We start from the raw sequence: 21,250 nt of genomic DNA on the forward strand, positions 1-21,250 counted from the left end.
CGACTGAGAAAGGTAACACCCCTGTGGCACTGACCGGGTCACAGTCCACCTTTCCCACATCAAGAAGAGGGTCACTGACCAACTGAAGGGTTTCAGGGGAGGTGACGGAGACATTGAGAGGTCTGGAAATGGTAACAGGAGGACTGGTTTAAGGAAGTAGGTGCGATCACAGGGAGAGGAAAAGACCGGGGCGGCGGAGGGGCGGGTGTTTTGTGGAAGTGGATGGGCAGCTGCTCTGTGTCCAGGGAAACACGTGTTGCTGACCGGAGCTGCCAACCCTGGGCTGAGCCTTGGTTCGGCTGACCAGGTGCGGGACGCTGCAGATCACGATCCTCACGGGCACGGAAGGTGTGGGAAGGTAGCGGAGCCTCCGCGGAGAGCATGTGAGCAAGCACACGTTATCCCAGAGCCAGAATCGTAATAATCATAGGTATGCACAGAAATGCCGAGAGGTCCCAGGGAGGAAAGCAGCGCCTGAGCTGAGCAGGGAAAATCGCAGGAAGCACGCTTTCAGCAGGCACGGATTAACGGAGAAGGTGGGGAGGAAATCAAAGTAGGATGAGGCGCGATTGCCAGATATTATACTGCGGGAGGGAAAATTAAGCACCCCCCCCCCCCCCCCGCACAGCGAGGAGAGGGGGCAGCCAGAGGCGCTCGAGGAGAAAGGAGTGAAGGAGGCCATGGGAACGAGAAGTTGGATATAAATGGCCTCTAGGAAAAGGGGAAAACTGTCCTTTGGGAGACAACAGGAGTTTTATCACCAGTGGGGTCACTAACAAGCTGGCTGCCCAGACCTAGTTCACCGTATGACTGGCTCATTCAAATTATGACATCAGCTATCCGCCCAATGTGTCCATCCAGACCCGTGCACCCTAATTTTCCTTGCCCTTCATGGCCCTGTACGGAAACAGGGTGACTCCCCCCTTGTTCCACCAGGCAGGATGACAGATAGCTTGGTCGCTTAATCCTCCAGGTCCTTGGCTGTCGCTTCTCTTGGGGCTCACAACAGGTCTCCAGGGAGCGCCAAAGAGGTCCTCACCCAACATCGATAGGTTCTTGGAAACCTCAAGTTTAAGCAAAACAATGAATGTATAATAAAACCCATTTCACCACAGGTTAACTGACATAAACAAGAGTTAAGTTTCTAGAGCATAGTTCTGGTCAAAGATATCACCAAACTTCCAAATAAAGACTTAAAACACTTCTACTATTAAACACTGAAATAAAACATGAGCTATATACATACATATAAGAAAGATTAATAAAAACAAGTCAGATCATTATTTTTCCAACCGGCTTATTCCAACTGAGAGTCACGGGTGCCCGGAGCCTACCCCAGCAGCTCAGGGCACAAGGCGGAATCCATCCCTCACACATACACCCTCATACTCACTCTTACTGGGACAACTGAGACTTGCCAAGTCACTTCACAGGCACAGCTTTGGGATGTGGGAGGAAACCAGAGTCCCCGGAGAAAACCACGTGGACATGGGATGGAAGTGCAAACTCCACACAGTGGCCCCGGCATCAATTTTTTTTCTCATCAACGTTACAACAAGGTTGAGCAAAACAACATTTGTTATTTGAGGACCTGCTGTACTTGAAATGCTGAGGTCAAACCAAGATCAATCGTCACCAAGGACTGATCACCTCTTGGAAAAACCGGAGTATTTTTAAGCAAAAACAAAATGAAAAGGAAAGCTTATACTGAGCCAAAGCTTGTACCACCTGAGCAGCAAGCTGCTGGTACAAACAAGGCGGGCTGAGTAAGTGCAGTGACAAAGCACAGGAGGAAGGTGCTGTAAGGAGGGGTGGGCAGGACTCAGGAGGTCTTCATGTGGCCCCCATGACACTGTGTGTGTGACAACCTCCGCCAGCAGCTGCTCAGGGGCGCATGGGTGAATCCAGATCCTGAGCGGCACTGAAGTCATCACCAAAGGCAGTCAGGTATGTGCAGGCCCGTGCCCCACCATAGGGACTTGAGGAAACCCCCCATCCAAAAAGTCTGGTGGAGCCCGGCCGGGCGTGACTCAGCAGTTGAGCGTCGACCTAGGATCCAGGCGATCGGGGTTCGATTCCCGGTCAGGGCACATGCCCGGGTTGCGGGCTCAATCAATGACTCTCTCATCATTGATGTTTCTCTCTCTGTCTCTCCCTCTCTTTTCCTCTCTCTGAAATCAATAAAGATATATTAAAAAAAAAAAAAAGTCTGGTGGGTGTTTGGCCTGTGATGGGATGGCAAATGTTCCAGCCTCTCCCCAAGCCAGGAAATATCTGAAGGGAACATAGAGCCACCAGCTCTGCATGCCTGGTCATTTATGCAGCACCCCTAAATCCTTAGCATGGGTAGGTGAGTAGTTGGGCAGCCAAGTCCTGGGGACTCTCCCTAAGAGTAACTCGCCAGCACTTCCCATGTGCAAGGCCTTCCTCCAAGCATTCCTAACAACTGACTGACCAGTTTAAATTGGCAGAGGATCTGAACGGACATTTCTCCAAAGAAGATACACAATGGCCTTATAATAAGCACAAGAAAAGAGGCTTAACAGCCCTAGCCATCAGGGAAATGCAACCCAAAGCTACCGCGAGATACCAATGCGTACCTACTGCAATGTCTAGAATCAACAGGCAAATACTCAGCAGTGCTGGTGAGGATGTGGAGGAAGTGGAGCCCTCACGCATTCCTGTGGGAACGTCAAATGGTGCCGCCACTTTGGGAACCAGTCCGGCAGTTCCTCAAGAAGTGAAACATCGAGTGCCCCTTGGTCCGGCCTGAGGTGAAAATGGGGAGGAGGTGGAGCTACGAACCTACAAACGAGTGGAAGTTCCAGGAGGAGCCTGGCACTCACGGAGTACCTGCTACTGCATGCCGAGTCCTCACAAGTCACTCCAGGCTCAGAACCGCCTTGTGCCCTGGCCAGTTTGGCCCAGTGGTTAGAGTGTCAGCCCGCAGGCTGAAGGGCCTTGGGTCTGATTCCGGTCAAGGGCACGTACCTTGGTTGCAGGCTCGACCCCTGGCCCCAGTCCAAGGTGCATGCAGGAGGCAGCCAATTGATGTGTCTCTTTCACATTGATGTTTCTATCTCTCTCTCTCCCACTCTCTGAAAAGCAATGGAAAATACATATATGTGTGTGTGTGTGTGTGTGTGTGTGTGTGTATACACACACAGACACACAGACACACACACACACACCCTCCATCCTCAAGTGAGGATTAAAAAAACAAAACTAATGCTTGCTGTTGAATGAACCCCTTTACCAGTGGCCCTGTAAAGGCTGCTAATACCCCATCCCTCCACCAATGCCAGCAGGATGTCACTTTCCACTGTCCCCAGGGCCTGTGGAGCCCCTATTAGAAACAAGGCTCAGTAAGCCAGCTCGGGCCTCCACCAGCCTCCTGGAAGCCCAGGGAGCTGTCCTGCTCCTCCAAACCGGATTCATGCATTTCGTTTACTAATATCCCACAAAAAATTAGAAAGTTCCCTTGATTTGATTTGATTTTATATTTTTTTATTGATTTTAGAGAAAGAGGGAGAGGGAGGAGAGAGAAACACTGATGCGAGAGAGAAATATCAATTAGTTACCTCCCACACACACCCCAACGGGGGATCAAACCCACAACCTGGGTATGTGCCCTGACCAGGAATTGAACCAGCGACCTTTCAGTATACGGGACAACATTCAACCAATTGAGACACCCTGGCCAGGGCTATTTTATTTTTTAAATCAACTCACAGAAATGTTCTAGCAAACAACATTTCAGTAATCAAAGTAATTTTAAACTTACGTATGCATCACTGGTTCATGAGAAAATGTCACACCCCATAACACTCTGATTTGAAAAAGAGGTAAACTCAGAAGGGCACATGAAACTATCACTGATAAGTTAGCTTCTTTAACGCTGGGGAAGTTAAGCCTTGCTGACCAGCTATTTCGAGCCAGAACTTGCCCATGAGGCCGGCTACACTTTTCTGTCGTGACCGGTCAGCAAGGTGTTTAAAATTACTTAAATTAATTCAAGTGCAGACATGAGTTATCTTGCGACCAATCAGCAACGTTCGGACATGGAAACGTGTATACTCGTGACCGGTCAGCAAGGTGTTAAAAGAAAAAAAGTTCCATTTTGGCTATAAATAAAATATTGACATTAAAAAAAAGAATTAATTTAATCCTTCCATCCCTCTGAGGTAGGCACTGACATTAACCCCCTTTTACAGGTGAGGAAACTGAGGCACAAAGAATAACCTGCCCCAGGTCACTTGGATAGTGGCAGCACCTGGATGTGACAAGGTGCCTGTCGCAGAGTGGACAAAGGGGGCCAGATTCCATGCCTCTCACTCATCTCCAAAGAGTGTCTCGGACAAGGTGAGTCCTTTCCCCCACTGCAGACCCTGTTGCCCACCCCAGAGGTTTGGGGGTCAAGGTGAGAGGGCACAGCCCTGCACAGGCACAGCTTCTCCCGCTGGCACAGGCCAAGGGGCAGTGGCTCTGTCCGAGGCTGCTGCTGTCCTCATGCTTCAGAAATGCACAGGCCTGCCCGTGGCCTCACCGGCCACCCCGCAGCTGTTCCACCCCGAGGCTCGGCCTTCCCTTGGGAAGCAGGGAGTCTCTGCCATCTTCTCTCCAGCCAGCAGCACGGCCCCTTTGCCTGGCTCCCGATGACAATCTGTTTTATGACCTCCCTGCCTCCCTGCCCCGTCTCTCGGCTTTCTCTCCATTCACGCGCTGTTTCCTTAGACGCTGCATTTTTTCCTATAACATCATGTCTGATCCAGACTTTCCTAAAAGCACCCTTTCACGCCTCGACGCTTCCCTGGTGTCGCCCCGGCTGGGCTGGACCCGCATCGGGGCCCCTCCTCTGCCAAGCGGGGGCCCTCTCTGCCCCCCTCCCACACCCCATTCAGGTTGTCACAATGCACATTTTCATATCAAAAGCCACCCCTTGTACCTCGGCCACAAACCCTTCCCAAAAGCAGACAAAATATACTCAATCAGCAATAAAATAAATAGGATGTGCTCAACGCTTCAAAATAGTTCTATCTGCCCTTGTACTTTAATAGAGCATCGCATTCTCCGAACTTCTACTTGTCAACCTTCAAAATAATGTCTCTTATCACCTCTTCTGGGGACGACAAGGGATACTTTCCCACTGGCTCTGTGAAAGGGCAGCCCCCGAGCAATACAGACAGGACTCTGTACGGGGAGGCAGTTGGAAGCTGACCTTCCGGGACCTTCCACAGTGACAATGAGGACGTGATGGATGGCATGTTCTCTGGCCCCAGTTTTCAGGCTGAGGGAAGCACCATCTTCCTCAGCTCCACAGAAAGGCCTGGGGTTTCAGCTTCAGAAACAAAACGGGGTAAGTCTGTGAGACTGTGGAAGAGACGGGGGACAGGGGAGGAGGGGCGTCAGGAGGAAGCCCACACCATCTCAGTGGTTCAGAGAGGCAAACAGCTGGCAGACACCATCCAGCGTGACCCTCTGGAGCAAAAGATGGGGCGGCTGAGGCCCCGTGAAGTGAGGGCTGGCGAAGGCCACCCAGCTAGTTGGAGGGTGGGTGGGCCAAAACGGGGTGCTGCCGCCTGGCCCCAGGGGGGCTCTGCCCACGACACCACATGGCCTGCCCTGGCCAGGGAGCACCTGCTCCATCGCTCTGGGTTCTGCTGAGCCACTTGCCTGTGTGGACAGGATCTGAAAAGCTCACAGCCTCTTCTCCAAGAGCAACAGAGCCCTGGCCAGCACCGGTTAACCAGATACGACGCTGAGACCCACAGGCGGCTTTCTGGGCCTCTAAGAAGCTTCCACACTCTGCCCCCTGGAGAAACAACTGCAGAGAGGCTGAAGAAAGGGCCACCCAGACTCTCTGGGGCCTCCACCCTATCAGCTCATGTTTGTTTTGTTTATGAGAGGAAAATTCTCCAACTGTTCACAGGGAGGGAGACGTGGATCCCTTCCTCTGAGGCCTCGGAGACGGCAAGGACCTCTCTCCTATCCACCTCCCGGGCTCTCCTCCACACATGGGGCAGTCAAGAGCAGTGGTCATCCAAGGCTGCCCCAGAGCCTCCAGGGGTCTCTGGGAGCTGCAGCCTCAGAAAATGTCAGAGCCATGTGTCACCAGCCCCGGGGAAAGATGAGTCAGTGCAAAGAGCTCGCTCCTGCCTGCCTCCTTTCCTTCTGAGGCCTCCTATTGTGTCTGCGAAGCTGTGTCTAAATGAACTCTGGCCTACAAGTGGGAGCATTTACAGCATTTATCAAATCCTTCTCTCCATCTCAGCCGGGATCTGTCCAGCTCCAGGAACTTCTGTGGACAAGGACAGTTTTAGCAGAGACACTGCTTTCTGTCCCTGACTTAAGCTCTCAGAAGGAAACCAACAGGTCAACTGCTCAGCAGGACGCCTATATACCCCAGCCCACCCTGGGGAGATGTGCTCAGCCGACACGGACATAGTGGATCTTTGCAGAGCCCCTCACAACCACCTCTTAAAAGGTCTCTCAAAAGCCTTGAACTTCCTGAATCAGTCTTGCACACCTTCTGGTCCACCCAACTGAACAAGCTCAAGCTCCTCAGTCCTTCACTCTCCCACCGTCACTGGACGCTCCCATGTGACGCACCTCCACCACTCCTCCCCACAAGAAGAAGGCCCTGAGCATCTCACACAAGCCGCCCACGGTGTGGGGCTTTAGAAACACGAAAGCTGCCCTCAGGTGGTCCACAGTCTGAAGAGGGAGATGCTCACAGACACAGGTGTGGTGAGGCAGTCAGGGAGGACCCGGAGCTACGAGACAACCGGAGGAAGTGTTTCCCAGCAGTTCACATTGACAATGCCTTTTTCCCCCTTACCTCCACTTTAATTTAACTCAAGTTAATGCATCAATATATTTTTTTGCAAAAAAAAATCAAACACTACAGAAACATAAGCATGTTGTATACTAAAGGTAATGTGTACCCCACCTTAAATATAGTCACCCAGACCTTTTTGCCAGTTTAAATTCTCCTTTTTCCGTACTCCTTTTAAGTCAATAAGTAAGGCACAGTACCTTAGTAGCTCAATCACAGCTAGTTCACTTTACAGCTATATTAGTGTTTATTGAACGAATCTATTGTTGGACACATTTTCTACTCCTCACTCTGTGCTGTATGGATTTTGACTCTGCAATTAACTTTTTAGTTTTCTTGTAATCTTTCCCTATATTCCATCTCCACCTCCATCTTATCCTGATGCCTTCTAATCTCGGACTGTTCTCTGCTGGGGAACGCTGGCTCCGGTTGCACAGAGAGCGCACCTCTCCTTGCAATTAGAGGGTGCCGATTTCCTGACATCTGCTCCCGGATCTCATGGTATAATCATCTTCAGAGGTGGGCTCTTTCAGATTCAGTTGGTTCTCATTATTCCTGGTAGTCATAGTCTATCAAACTGCTGGCAACCCTCGATTAGTGAATTCTGAACCATTGCTCCTAAGGGAAATACAGAGCTGGGTTCCTGCAAGCTTCTGGCCACATTTTCACAAATGGATCAATAATGACCCTTGTTTATGTGTGTTCCTATTTAAAGACACCTCATTTTAGATTCATTGTTGACCATTAGCATGGAACTCATGGCCAACAGCAGCATAATTCATGCCTGAAGGCAGCTTATCTACACACTTTTTCTCCATAAGGCATATCATAGCCCCTGGGGCTTAGGGACACTAGGCTGAACTTCAGCATATACTTGGGGGCCACTTGAAATAATGAAATTGACAAGCACAAAAATTCAAAAAATGCACCAACTAGACTATAAAAAATACTTGTTCACAGCATGAGCTGAAACAGGAAAGCAGAGCCTGGCTTTGCTCTCCCTTGGCTGGGTTCATGCACAGCAGGTGACTCAGATGGATTCCTAACTGCTCTGCTCAGGCCACAATATCTGTGAAAGGACCTCGAGTCTTGTTTTGAGGAATGCAAATAAATTAGAGTGAGTGGGTAAATTCGCAAATATGGACTCCACAAATAAGGAGGGTCAGCGGTGCTCTTTTTTCTTGGTTCTGCTCTATTTTCTCTATGGGCCTTATTTGTTTTCCTATAAAGTTTAATATCTGTTAAGGGACAGAGTAGCCCACCCTTGGTCCCCTCTCAGCCCACTTTTGCAGGGGTACAGTCACCTGCTCAGCTCCATGGCAGGGGTACAGGTTGGTGGCCATTTCCAAGGTTCTGCCTGGCTTGTGCCTGCTCACCTAAGGGGCACCTTCCTTTACTCCCACAGCCTGTTTTCTGGGACTGTGGCTCTAATAAACTACAAGTCCAACACATACAGCTCTTCCTATCTGGGGAAATGGCACCTCACAGAACACAGTACCTCTCTCAGGATGTACTTTTCCTCCCCTATACCCTCCCAAGCACCACACACCCCATACACACACATAGACACCCTGCGTTTAGCCTAGTTGTTCTCTGGGATCTGTGGAGTTTGCCTAACATAGTGGGTTGAATAGTCCCCAACATGTATGTTCATGTCCTAATTCCCAGTGACCTTATTTAGAAACAGGGTCCTTACAGATGTAATTAAATTGAGTTTAGGCTGGGCCCTAAATCCAATGATGGGTGTTCTTATAAGAAACAGAAAAGAAGATGACACTGAGACCCACAGAAGGGAAGACCACGTGAAGATGGAAGCAGAGACTGGAGTCGTGTGTCTCCAAGGGTTGGCAGCAGCCATCAGACACTAAGAGAGAGGGATGAGCCTCCAAAAGAAATCATCCCTGTAAACACTTTAATTTCGGACTTCTGGCCTCCTGACTATGGAAAAATAAATTTCTGTTGTTGTAAGTCACCAGATCATGGTAATCTCTTACAGCAGTCCTAGAAAACTAACACGCCTAGATTCAGAAAGAGGTAGGAGGTGGAAAGAAGGAAAAAGATTCTGTTCTTCCCACCCCCAAGGGGCAGCAGCTAAAAGGGTTTCGGGTTTTCTCACTGATACAGAAGCTGACATTCTGAGTCAGGCGGCATCTGGTGGAGAAGCATCTTTCTGCCCTCATTCAGGCATGTGCATGAAGCAAAACCAGGTCAGAGGATACAAAGGACAGAGGGAAAAATGACAATGACAGGTTAGGGGCAAATAATGGTACCACATATAACAAAGGATTGTAACCAGAATATATAAAGAGGTCCGACAAATAAACAAGAAAAAGACAACCCAACAGAACACACACAGGCACGCACACACACACGCTATGAGTATTCACGTTATAGACAGGAAACTTGAATAGCCAATATATATTTGAAAAGATGCTCAACCTCACTAATAATCAGTCATACCCAAATTAAAACAATGCAAATGCAAATTTAAACAACACACCCACTGGACTGGCAAAAACATACAACTCTGATAATATCAAGTGTTAGCTAAAACAGGGAAATGAAAACCTCCATGTAGCGCTGGTGGGAATTTGAGCAGTCATCTTAGACAGCAACCTGACAGGACCCAGTAGTGCTAGAAACAGCCGAACAATTCTGGTTCCCGGTGTCTATCCTAGAGAAATCTGAACACAACCCCGGGATGGACAGACAGAGCTGCTGATTGCAGCAATGTTTATAATAACAAAAACTGGGGACAGGCTGCATGGCCATCAATAGGAAATGAACAAATGAACTGTAGCTTGTTTATACAACGTCACATCATATGACCCGATGAAGCCACATGGATCCATCTCAAAAACAGAGCAAACTGCAAAATGATACATCTGGTGTGACAGCCTTTAGATAAACCTATTAACTCATAAACAACCCTCTGTATTGTGCACAGACACACACATGGAGTAAAAGTTGAAAATATGGAAAGATAAGTGGACGATACTATTTGTCTCCGGGAAGAAGAGAGTTTAATGGAACCGAACAGGAGAATGAAAGGTCCTTCAAAAGTACTGTGGCAACAATGTTCTCTTATTTAAAAAAATAATAGTAAGTAAAAAGAAAGACATAGAAGAAACACACACTGAGCACATCACTACTACTTCCTGGAAAGTGGTGAGATAAAGCGTTCTGAGAATGCAGACCTTCCACCCTTCCACCTGAAGGTGCTGGCTCCGGAGCTCTGAAAGATAAATGGGGCGGGCAGGGGAGCGAGGGTATCAGTGACTATGAGGTCTCTGCAGCTGCTCAGACCCCCTTTCCTGTACAGCCTGCCCTGGGCCCTTTGTGCCCCAGGTGCCAGGGCCCCGGAGTCCGGGGGCTGGCTCCTCCCATCTGGGCAGCATGGACCTGGACAAGAACACAGTGCACGACCAAGAGCGTATCATGGAACATCTAGGTGTCATCAACAAACCAGAGGAGGAGATGGCCCCACAAGAACTGCAGCTCCATTACTGCAACATGCATGATTATGATGGTAGTAATTTGCTTGACGGCCTAGAACTATCCACAGCCATCACCGATGTCCATGAGAAAGAGGGGAATGAACAGGCACCACCAAGGAGGGAAGAGCTGCTTAATAGATGGTGTTTTAAGAGGGGATGACAAGAACAGTGATGGGTACCTCGACAACCCTGAGTTTGCAAAATCACGACAGTAGGCACTTTTTGACCATCTCCTAGTTATTATGCAAACATGGCCCGATATAACGTGATTGAACACTTTCGGCAATGCAAAAGGACTCCTTTCCAACTACCGCTGAAGTGTTTTGGTAAAAACCTGTAGCAGCTGTTACACTGAAATGAGAAAGAGAAATCAAGAGAAATAAAAGAGAAGAGACACGGGACATGTTGTAGTCCCCAAGTACTGTTAAATCTCCTGCTGGGCAAGGGCTTGATTGAAGAATTTTGTGAAGACTGGTGGATAACTGGAGCTGAGTGCTCAGGAACGTGACTGTTGAACGGCGGTGTTCTCTCGGTTTTAATTCATGCTGGCTGAAAAGTAAGATGAGCTTTGCCAAGAGGACACACTTTTCAGTAACAGTGAAGGAATGGAATGAATGCCAAATGTTTCCCCTTGAGGGTCCCGTCTCTTCAGGTAAACGTGGTCAGGAAACTGTAAAGTTCCCCTGGCTAAACGCTTACTTGCCTTGGGCACGTATCGATTAAGCTATTTCAAAGCCACAGCATAACACGAGCGTCAAACACTGAGTTCAGCTAGCCAGAGTCCGTACCTTCTGGCACTTTGGATATGATATATCACTGACCTAAGTGCTTAACCTTTTTTCAGTTCAAAATTTTATAAAACTACTCCCATATCCTTATACTTTATTTTATGTCTTCTTCAACCTGGGAGAGACCTTGGATTTAAAAGTGTCCTCTAATCAACAGCAAATGTTTTAGCTTTCTTAATATTTCTATTTAACTCTGGTTTCTAGGGTTTCATTTCTGCAGTTTAGAAACTTGGGAATGAAAGGATTTATCCCTTCTGCTTGATACAGCAGGGGTAAAACTGCTAGCTGCTGTAGCCCAAGTGAGAAGTGAAAAGGTCATTCACCAAGCACAGTGATTAACTTGATACAAGTTATATTTGGAAGGAGTGTTGTTTGAATGACCTCTTCTAGCCTAAATATGTGAATTCTTTCAAGAAAAATTAGAAAAAGAAGCCTAAAAACTCCTAACAGTGTGAATCTCAACAGCTGTCGAAAATGAGCAGCAGCAGCAAATAATAATCTGGTTTATTGGATGTGGTGGACATGCTGTGATAGAAAACCTAAAAGGATGGTTGAATGAGGGGAAAACTGCCTAAATTTTCCTGTAAGAAGTAGAGAGACTTATTTTCTTTATTAAAGTATTCTTATAAGAAAACATGTATTTGTAAAAATTGTTTCCTGTTTCAAGTATTTGTGCAATCATAGCTAAACTGTAAACTATTCTTGTAAAATCTAATTATTTTGAAATATTTACATAATAAATTCTGGTTATATGACAAATAGAACTGATGGGACAAAACAAAACAAAAAAGTAAGTAGGTGGGATTGGGAGATGGGTCTGGGAATGACATCCATAGTACCTACTCCTGCTCTCTTGGGTATTCGGGGTCAGTCTCATTTGCTATGTTTACTGAATAATGTCTTAAGTTCTCAAAATTTAATACAGAGGTAAAGGAGTTGAACACTCTATATTTATCTTTCAAGGCAAAACTACAGAGGTAGTGGCTTCGTGGCTGCAGACTGTTTTATCAACATCCAGGGGCTGGAGAGCTTGAAACCCTTCTCAGACTCCCCTGAAGCTAGGTTCTGTGTGTGACTAGGGCTTCATGTGAGTCAGCAGGGACACAGCCAGGGCAGAGCCAGGGTGGGGCGTCGTCTCAAGGGACAGGCCATGCGGGGTGTGGTTCTGGAGCTCCGCTACCTGGTTCTGCAACTTCCTGACTGGAAGACGCAGCAGCTCCCTTGGTGGCTTGTTCTGGGGGTGGTTTGGGGATTTTGCTCCTGTATTTTCTTCAGCCCTCTCAACAGTTCTGAGAGTTATCCAAATTATTAACCAATGAATCCCTTTCTGCTTGAGTTAGTGAATTCTGTTATTTGTAGCTAAGAACCCTGATCATGGCAAGTTCACCAAATGTGTCTTCTTATCAAGCCCATGGTCTTTTTTTTTTTTTTTAATATATCTTTATTGATTTGAGAGAGAGAGAGAGAAAGGAAGAGGGGGAGAGAGAGAGAAACATGAATGATGAGAGAGAGTCATTGATCGGCTGCCTTCTGCATGCCCTACAACAGGGATCAAGCCCAAAACCTGAGTCATGTGGCCTGACCAGAAATCAAACCGCGATCTGGATCCTAGGTTGATGCTCAACCCGAGCCATGCCAGCTGGGCCAAGCCCATGGCCTTTGATTATACCTTTCCCCTCATAGCCCACAGCCCCTTAGCTAAGATTTCTTACCAGTATGATTAAACCATATTTGACAAATAAATTAACCAATGAATGAACGAGCTTCAAGCATTTATGACACACAGCAGAAAGAAAACTTAGAAAACATCCAAAAGGTAATATTACGTCAGGGTTTGGCAAACTTTTTAATGTAAAGGAGCAGACAGTAAACACTTGGTTTTGCAGACCATATACAGTTTCTGTCTCAGTAACTCATCTCTGCCCTTGTAGTGTGATAGCAGCCATGGGCAGTATGCAAACGAGTGTGGCTACGTTCCCACAGAATTTTATTTACAAACACAGCTGGCTGGCCGGCTGGATTTTGCCCATGAACCATAGTTTGCCAACCACCCCCCACCAAAAGCTAAAAAACCAATAAACCAATCACCAAAACGGCCCCAACCTATGGGGAAAGTTGGGAGAAGCTGGCCATCCCCTCCCTGGCCATCTACGTCCCATTCCCAGCTGAATGAGCCTAAATGTAATCCAATGTCTCCCTGTTTACAGGGCGCCTCCCCACTCCCAACTTTCTCTTTCACTTCAAATGTATAATCTGCAAGCAATCATAACTAAGGAGACAGTGCCCACATGTCCTTCACTTTGTGTGTTTTTTGGCAACAGCATAAATCACACTTATTTGAGCATTTAGGATTCTTTTCTCTCAACTGGCTGAGATACAGAATTTCCATTTCAGTCTTTATAATTAAAAAACAATTAAAGTGCGTATGGAAACTTAAACTGATACAGACATTAGAATTTATACTATAAAATGTCTGATCTACTTCAACATATGGTAATAATAACTAAACAGATTTGGCACTTTTCAGGATAACTTCTGCCCCAGAACCATAAAATCCGTACAATATCACAAATACAAAAGGTACTATAGCCATATGTAACCTACCCAGTGTAAGTAAGTGTGACGGGAGAGTCACCTGGGCCTTGATCCAAATTCCATCTCTTCCATCATCTACATGAGCCTCAGTTTCCTCAATTTTAAGTGACTGTGTGGTTGGTGTGACAAGTGAGATAACCCGCACGTTAAGCACAGGGCACAGATCCCAGTAACGCCTGAAAAAGGGTCAGTGCTGTGATGACGATGATGCTGCTGCTGACCGAACAAAGTATGTTTTGAAATGTCAGCAACCAGATGGCAAACTGGTGGTGAGATCTAGGCCCACAGCATTTCAGGTAATCAGCTGTGTGCGTGAATTCTGAGGCAGGTCTCCGTCTTCCCAGCTCTACCATCCTTCCACGATCATAGCTCATGTAAAACTTCTGTCCCCAAGATACGAAACGCAAATGGGTTTACCCAGGCACAAATCCCTAGTCCTAAGAGTCAGGTACTAACTCTGCCCCATCTCACCCACACAGCAGGTAGAAAGTTTCACTTCTGCAATTAACCACCCGTGGGATCACAGACGCGCCACCTCACATCTCCGGGCCTGCGAGTGTGGCCCATTCAGCCCTTCTCATGAATCACCTGGAGAACCTTGTTAAAATGCAGGCTCTGGTTCAGTGCTCCTGAGGTAGGCTGCATAATTTGCATTGCTGACAATTTCCCAGGGGATGCTGATGCATCCTGAGGTCACACTTCAGGAACCCCTGACCTAGGTCTGCTGGTTCCCCTGCCCCCCAGCAAGCATACTCTAATCAGAACCCCAGAACATGTAAGCTCACCATTCTTCATTTCTGTTCCTTCTCTTCAGCCCTCTCCCCTCTATCTTTGTGAAGCCTCCTTTCCTATCCCACCCATGGGCTGGGGTGGGGGATTCCCACAGCTCCTAAAGAACTGGCTGTTCTCCATCAACGTCATGGAGGACAGTGGGGAGAGGGAGAGAGAAAGGCAGGGAGGGAGGGACAAGGGAGGGAAAGAGAGAGATCCCAAGCAACCAAAATAAGAAACCTTTTAGGGGCAAACCCTGTTTCTCCTTAGCATGGAGTCCTTGCCCCCACCACTCTCTCCACACGGAAGCCAGGGATAAAATCACAAACACCAAGGAACTCCCATGTCTCCATAGATTTCTAACAAAGCTGTCAGGGCAGGAAAAATTATTCTGGGTTAATGCCTCCTACATCCACCTGCCGGCTGAGAACATTCTTTCCTCAGCCCAAAAATGTTCTTAAGCCTTTCTGGGCCACCATTCACACATACCAGGCTCCAGATCCTCCAGGGAAGGCTCACAGAGGCGCTGGCTGCCCTAGAGACAGGCCTGGGGTGGGGTGGGGTGGGGTGGGGTGGGGTGGGGTGGGGTGGGGTGGGGTGGGGTGGGGTGGGGAAGAGCCAGTTTCCTAGGCCCTAGCAGACAGAGTGGCCTGAGCTGACCAGCCAGGGCTGGCCCAGCAGTCCAGGTGTCAGGAGGAACCTTTTCTGGGGACCCTGTCCCTATTGGTAAAAGAATGAACACCATGCCTTCCCATTTCCAAGTGGACACTCAGGACAAAGCACCCGCCTGCACAGTTCCCCAGGGTTCTGTCCCAGATGGAAGGCTTGAGCTCTGCCCCCAAAGGGCCCCGGGGTACAAGGTGCTTCCCCAGGGCCCCACATGGTCAGCAGGGCCTCTACTGCCACAGTGAGACTTGGCCACAGGTCTTCTACCCGTCCCACTTGGAGGCACTCACTGTGACCCGGGCCTGGCCCCGCAGTGCGGGGGAATTCTACTCTGACTCTGAAATGTCCTGTGGGCAGTGGGCCCTGGCTGTCACGTCAGGACTGTGGTTCCAACGTCTCACTCCACAGAATAGAGCCCACATGGGAAATCCTGCCTTCCACAGGCCGAATGACCTCCTCTGAAGCCTCCTGTCTCCTGGACCTGCCGGGAATGCTGTGCTGAGTGCAGAAACCAGCCAGCCCAGGGTGTTGTGGGGGCAAACACTCAGCCCGACGTGCCAGCAAGACAGAGTTCATTCCGGCTGGCACGAGCACTTGCAAATGTGCCAGTTTCGACATGTCAACCTGTTTGCCCAGTGGTTCTGACCCTATTGTTACCTCTAAGGTCACACGGGGCCTTCTCCACCCCTCGGGTGGTTTCCAGAGACCCTCTGCCCCCAGAGGTCCCCTCCTGGGCTCAGCAGCAGCACCTCCTGCCAGAGCTTCTCACTGGCCTCTCGGCCTTGTGCTGTCAATAATCATTTACAATCATCTACTTTTTTGTGTGTGGCAAAATACACATAACAGAATCTACTATCTTAATCATTTTTTAATGCCACAACTCGGTGGCATTAAGAATGTCCACACTGCTGTGCAACCATCACCACCATCATCTCTAGAACCCTTTCCCCTTCCCAAACTGGAACTCTGTCCCCATTAAACACCAACCCCCATCCCTCCCTCTCCCCCAGGCCCTGATAACCACCATCTACTACTTTCTGTCTCTATGAACTGGACTACTCTATGAACCTCATATAAGAGGAATCATACAGTATTCGTCATCTTGTGTCTGGCTTACTTCACTTATCATAATGTCTTCGAGGCTCCTCCATGTATAGCATGTGGCAGAATTTCTTTCCTTTTTAGGGCTGAATAATATCCCATTGTATGCATGTGTGTTTATACATATATATGTGTGTGTGTGTGTGTGTATATATACATACATATGTGCAGAAATATATGTGTGTGTGTATATATATACACACACCCACACACACTCACTACATTTTGTTTATCCACTCATCCATCACTGGACCCTTGGGCTGCTTCCACTTTTCGGCTAATGTCAGTAATGCTGCTATGAACATGGGTGCACAAATATCTATTCAAGTCCCTGCTTTCAATTCTTTTGGGTATATATCCTGTCAGTTACTTCTAAACTTGTTCTTGACGTATAATATTTGTCAGAAAACTGCTCAGGTAAGTGTACTGTTCATGGAATTTTCCCAAACTGAACACATCCACGTAATAGCACCCAGATCAAGAACCAGGACACTACTGCCCTCCTCAGATGGCCCTTCCTGTAGCACCCATCCCCGCCACAGGGTGACCAACACCCTGACTTCCAACAGCATGCATTAGCTTCGCCTGTTTGTGCACTTTGCATAAGTGGAATCGTATAGTGTGTATCCGGCTTTTATTACTCAGCACGATGTCTGTGAGGTTCAGCCAACTGTTGCACGTAGCTGTGGGTTGTTCACACTCATTCTTGTATGGCACTCCACTGAATGGCACGTTACAATTTATTTTCTATTTTACTGTTGATAGGTATTTATGACTAGGGTCCAGGTTGGGACTATTACAGAGAGTGTCGCTATGAACATTAGCACAGGTACACATTTCTTACGGGTGCGTTACCTGGCAGTGGAATTTCCGGGTTGTATGGTTACACATACCCACTTGGTAGATAAAGCCAAACAGTTTTCCAGAATGACTGTACCACTTTACACTCCTGCCAGCAGAGTATTTTGCCAATACCTGATGTTCTCTTTTTCAAACTTTTAGCCATTTCGGTGGCTCCTCAGCGGCAGTGCCTTGTGGTTTTCAATCTGTGCTTCCCTGATGACTACTGAAGCTGAGCGCCTTGACCTGTTTATTATTTTCTCTTATGTTTTAGGGACAGCTCACAAACCTCCCAACAAGAAGACACAGCAGGGATCTCAATGTCTTACAAGGCTGTCGCCATGCCTTCCAGGCAGCCAGGCCGCGTGATGAAACCCAGGTTCGAGGTGTGTTACACAAGATAAGGCTAAATTCTCCACTCACCCCGCCAGGTCACTGTTGTGGGCCCTGGGCTGGATTAAACACAGCCGGCCTGCTCCTCAGGCATTGTTTGCTCATAACAGTGTCCCAAGGGCCAGGCCTTTCGCCAAGAGAGCCAGATGTCACTGGGTCGGCATGTGTAAGAGCCAACAAATAACAAGTGTGCAATTCTTAGGAACAACAAACCACAAATATGGAGACTCTGCAATCTCCACTCGGTTTGTTGTTCCTTAGTAAAGGAACTAAGAGTAACCCATGTCTGGTCTTGCTCAGGAATCATGCCAATGAGCTCCCTGAACTAGACCTGATCTGTTGGTCTACCCAAAGTGAATCTGATTCAGTCTAGCAAGTATTTATGGAGGCCCTGCAATGCACCAAGCATTGAGTTGGGTGACACTAGAGTCAGAGACATGGAAGATGGTCCCAGCCCTCAAAGAGCGTATGGTCTACAAGAACGTAACTATTAGGAAAATTTTGATAATTGTCACAAGTAAGATATGAACATAATGTAGGCAGGACATGGTGAATCTAGTAGAGAAAAAAATGTCTGTTTATAGAGAATCGAGGAGGCTTCATGGAGGAAGGGAAGTTTGAGATAGACTAGGAACAATGGAAAGGGTACCTCAGCAGCTGGACACTGGTAGGGAAGGCCCTCCAGACAGGGAACAGCATGAACTAAAACACATAAGTTGGGGAAGCAGAGGTTAGCTGGCTAGAGAAAGTTTCAGTTTGGCAGGAGAATGACAAAGGTAAAACCCTCGAAGAGAGATACTGACACGTCCTATGGATTAAAAGAAAACCCACAAACATAATTAAAAGGCAAATGCCACAATGGAAAAAAATTATTTGCATCATAAGGTAGACAAAGGGAGTTGTTTACATGAATTCTAGAAATCCACATAATAAGCTATTAAAATGAACATGCAGAGCTTCTTACTGACCAGTTCAGATATTTATGACATATTGCTGAGCAGAAAATGCAGGTTCCTAAGAAAACAGGGTAAAATGTATGCACAATTACATACAGCAAGATGTCTTGAAGGACTGCATTAAAATGTAAGTGGTGATTATTTCTCAGTAGAAACGGATTAATCAGTAACTTTTTCTCATTACTTTTTTTCTACATTGTTTAATATTTTAAAAATAATGTAGATTATTTTTAAATGGCACTGGCCATTGTAGCTCAGTTGGCTGGACATAGTCCCGTGCACCCAAAGTTTGCTGGTTCGATTCTCAGTCAGGGCACACACGCAGGTCACGGGCTCGATTCCCATGCAGAAGGCAGTCAATCGATGTTTTGCTCTTACATCAGTGTTTCTCTCTCTCCCCTTCTCTAAAAAAAATCAATAAAAATATTTTTAAAAATAAAGGTAAAAAAATAAATATGTAGATTTTTAAATTGAGAAAAATCAATTCAACTTTTAAAAATATAGGTGATAATTATTTTGCCTAATACACAGGCAAAATTTTTTTAAAATACTAACTATTGTGGGCAAGAGTTTGAAGAATTCTCATGTATTTCTGGTAGGAACATGATTGCTTTGATCTTTTTGGAAAGCAAATTTAAATTTAAAATATGCTTATCGCCCGGCCAGGTGTGGCTCAGCGGTTGAGCGTCGACCTAGGGTCCAGGCGATCAGGGTTCAATTCCCAGTCAGGGCACATGCCCGGGTTGCGGGCTCGATCAATGACTCTCTCATCATTGATGTTTCTATCTCTCTCTCTCCCTCTCCTTTCCTCTCTCTGAAATCAATAAAGATATATTTTTAAAAAATAAAATATAAAATAAAATATGCTTATCCTTTGGGCCAGAAATTTCATGTGTAGGAATTTATTATAAAGAAATTATGAATTTACACAAATATACATCTAGGATATTCCTTATAGAATCAGGGAGGGAGAGAGGGAGGGAGAAGTAAGTATATGAGAAGCAAAAAAAATCAGAAAAGAAGAGTGAAGGCATATATTTGTACAGATGTTCATTGTAGCTGTTTTTGTTAGAGCAAAAGACTGGGAAAACCTAAATACACCAGGGACTATATAAACAGCGTTGCCTGCATTCATATGTGCTGATCTAGAAAGATTGCCACAATGTATTAAGTGAAAGAAAACACTTAATTGTGTGAAGAGTATGCTTCTATTTGTGTAAAGAAATACAAAGATATACATTCATATATGTTCTGGTATATGCAGTGAACACATCTGGAAGGATACAAAACGCTGCCTTTCTCAAAGTGAACAAGCATTTGCTGTGAGAGGGAGACACTTATTATCGTAATGTTAGAATTTTTTGCTTTCCAGTTTTTACTTTTGTAGTGCTTAAAATGTTTTGCATTCTCAATTAAAACAATGGTTTAAAAAAAAAGAAAGAAGGGGAGAGGGATAACTTTTGGAAGTAGATCCAGTGATAGCAGAAACAATTGATAATAGCCTGGGAACAAGAGAAACAATACAAGAAAAGTTTCAGTAGCTCACTACTGCAAGAGAAAGAGAATGGGAGTGCGAGAAAAATAGAAGTTTGGGACCCACAGTCAATGTAACACCCATTTAACCCTGGAATATTACTGTATTATAAAATGAAGTTTAATTATGTACTATCTGACACATTAAAATAAGATTAGCAGTGACATTTGAAACACTAGAGACCTTCCCCCTTAACTTAGAATTAAGACAACGGTGCCTGCTGTCATTCTTACTGTTACAGTTGTTCTAGATGGTCTAACCAATGCAACAAGACAAGAAAAGAGAATGAATAACAGAAACACTGAAAAGAAAGACAGAAGATGCTATGAAGATGCTATAGCAAACTGCCATAAAACCCAGGAAGACTATCCCTCAGTTCAATGAGCAAGCCAATTACTAAATACATGAAAATCAATTTCTTGTATATATACCAACAGAAAACAATTAGGAAATATACTGGGAAAAGATACCATTCACCCTGGCTGCAAACAACTCAAAATGCCCAAATGTCAACTTAAGAAGTGTACAGGGACCTATATGAAAAAACCATGTGAACATCTGCTGGGCATACTGAAGTTCCAGATGAGCAGCCCCAATGTTATAAAGATTCCAATTCCCTCAACATTCATCCACAAACTTAATGCAATTTCAATCAGAATCACAGAAGAATTTTCTTCCAAGTTGACCAAATCACTCTAAAATTCATTTGGAAATAAAATGCAAGCGAACAGCCAAGAAATTTTGTAATCATGGGATTCATGCCCTAATATAATTAAAATATTAAAAGAGCGTGGAATTGGCAAAAGAACAGAGGTTCATATCATTGGACAGAAAGAACTCCAGAAACAGAACCAAGAATATGTGAGAACTAACAGATGACAAAGGGAGCCTTTTGAACAAGTAGAAGGACAGTGTTGGGAAAATGTAAGGTTGGAGTCTTTATCTCACATGAGACATCAGATCTTTTTAGAAATGAATTCAAGATTTAAGTGTGAAAAGGATTCACAATTTAACTATGAAAGTATTAGAACAAACTAAAATGTAGATGTGTATCTATAACATATTAGAGAAGCATAATCGCTAAGCATGACACTGGATGCAGAACTTAAAAACACTTAGAAATCTCTCTACATGAAAATAAAAGCATTTTTTATATCGGTAAGCACTAGTAGCAAAACTGAGAGGCAAAGGGCAAACTGTGGTAAAACTGTTGGCAATTGATAGAACAAACAATTTACATCCTTGATATACAAAGGTTTCTTATAAGTTAATAA

General features: G+C 46.0%; 1 protein-coding gene and 1 pseudogene across 1 annotated transcript in view; one reads left to right on the plus strand and one right to left on the minus strand.

Moving 5' to 3' along the window:
• NTN1 (netrin 1) overlaps nucleotides 1-21,250 on the minus strand; it is a 171,391-nt gene that overhangs the window by 90,538 nt on the left and 59,603 nt on the right. The window lies entirely within an intron of this gene.
• Nucleotides 10,117-10,547, plus strand: LOC107544483 (multiple coagulation factor deficiency protein 2 homolog pseudogene; annotated as a pseudogene).

The sequence above is a fragment of the Miniopterus natalensis genome, chromosome 17 (assembly GCF_054644295.1).
Source record: "Miniopterus natalensis isolate mMinNat1 chromosome 17, mMinNat1.hap1, whole genome shotgun sequence".
NCBI classification, from domain to species: Eukaryota; Metazoa; Chordata; class Mammalia; order Chiroptera; family Miniopteridae; genus Miniopterus; species Miniopterus natalensis.